Source organism: Choloepus didactylus, chromosome 2 (genome assembly GCF_015220235.1).
Source record: "Choloepus didactylus isolate mChoDid1 chromosome 2, mChoDid1.pri, whole genome shotgun sequence".
In the NCBI taxonomy this organism is placed as follows: Eukaryota; Metazoa; Chordata; class Mammalia; order Pilosa; family Megalonychidae; genus Choloepus; species Choloepus didactylus.
The window spans coordinates 101,381,273-101,383,258 of record NC_051308.1 but is presented as its reverse complement, the minus strand read 5'-3'; the positions used below and the strand labels follow the sequence as shown (position 1 = coordinate 101,383,258).

The window sequence follows — 1,986 nt, the reverse complement described above, 5'->3', positions numbered from 1 at the left end:
ATGATTTAAATTTTTGTGATATTTTGATGGATGAATGTATTTTGTATATAGAAAGAGCATGTCATTTGGGGGTCCAGGGGGTGGAATGTGCCAGTTTGGATGTATTATGTCCCCCAAAAGGCCATGTTCTTTAATTCAGTCTTGTGGGGGTAGGGATATTAGTATTGATTGGGTTGGAATCTTTGGATTAGGCTATTTCCATGGAGATGAGACCCACCCAGCTGTGGGTAATACCTTTGATTAGATTATTTCCATGGAGGTGTGGCCCCGCCCATTCAGCATGGGACTTGATTAGTTTACTGGAGCCCTATAAAAGCTCACAAATAGAAGGACTGCAGAGCAGCTGCAGCTTAGAGAGACATTTTGGAGAATGCCAGTTTGAAATGCATCCTAGGAGCAAGCAGACGCCAGCCACGTGCCTTCTCAGCTAGCAGAGGTTTTCTGGGTACCATTGGCCTTCCTTTGGTGAAGGTATACTTGTGTTGATGCCTTAATTTGGATATTTTCATGGCCTTCAGACTATACATTTGTAACCAAACAAACCCCTTTTATAAAAGCTAATCCATTTCTGGTATTTCGCATAATGGCAACATTAGCAAACTGGAATAGTAACTTTGCCTCTATGGAATCAGATAGCAACAATGACATTATTAAGATTTTTTGTTTTAAATTATGATTTATTAGCAAACAAACTTTCAGATTTTAACCCCTTGGCACAAGATCCAAGTTTCTTCATTCTCACATTAGCCCCTACCTGTCAAGGTGTTCAATAAACAGCCAAAACATACTACACTTTTGACTGGAGCATTTGGCACTATTATAAGGAAAAGAAGTTGAAGGGATTGTGGGCAACAAGAAGAAGACACCCAGAGAAGATAAAATGAGGCATGAAATCTTCAGTCTCATACATATTCTCCATGTTAACCACCACCATTATCTGCCAGGACATCTTTCATGGTGGCCCTTAATAACCTTCCAGAACTACACCTTTCTTCTTTTTGGCTTTGCTTTGCTTTGCTTGCTTCCGTTAGTCACTGCAAAGCAGAGTCAATGAAATGGTCTTTTTTCCCAAGTCATCAATTTCCAAAGATATGCTCACATGTCAAACTCAGTCTTCCAAAAAGCTTGCATAATAGAGTGACTTTTCACATTGCATAATCTTTATTTAGGAACTTTCTGAACTCTGTGAAGTTGTTTCTTGAAGATGGGTCCAGAGTATTTATTCCATAAACTGTGCTAACACCCAAAGTTTCTTTGCTAAATTAAGGTCCAACCTTTCATGTAATTTCTTTCGTCTAACCACAGGAATCATCTGCTAGTTGTTCTTTGATGTTAACACTTTAGGTTTGTTTAACCACTTGTTAATTTCTTTGTAACTTTTCTTCTGTTGTCATTCTTTCTCTGAAATCCTTTGCTTCTGGTTTGACTTTTCCTTCCTTCTTTTCTTTCATCATAGTCATCCCAGTTATCCTTGATATCCCTGTCATCTCCTTCCCAGCTGTCTCTGCTGGTAGTACCGCTGCCCCCTACCATCAGCTTAGAGCTCCATGGATAACCTGTCCCTGCTGTGCGAATGTACATGAGGGAGAGAGTGAGGATTTAGGGGGCCAAGGTGAGTTACCGGATTTGCTTATGTTGGCACACATTGTGTCTGTGTGCCACAGTGGCTGACTGTGCGCCATCCTGGAACTCTTTGGAGGCTATGCAGGTTGGGGAAGGGAGCCTGGAACTCAGAGTGATTTCTAAGTTGATGAAAAATGTTGGAAGTGTAACTTGATTTAGACAGGCCTGTGGCCCAGTTCAACCACAGAAATCAGGCAAAAGGAAAAAGATAAAATGAAATGAAAGTATTCTTCTGGATTTAGATTAGCATAGATAAGCATAACCCTGTGGTAGGCAGAACTCTAAGATGACTCCCCAAGATTTCCAGTCCCCAGTGATTCAATCACATGTGAATCTAGGTACTGCTGCGAAACGATGTTGCAG

At 40.8% G+C, this 1,986-nt stretch overlaps 1 pseudogene; it reads right to left on the bottom strand.

The window, feature by feature from the left end:
- Window positions 1-920: 920 nt before the first annotated feature.
- On the bottom strand, window positions 921-1,533 carry LOC119512409 (annotated as a pseudogene).
- Window positions 1,534-1,986: the final 453 nt, after the last annotated feature.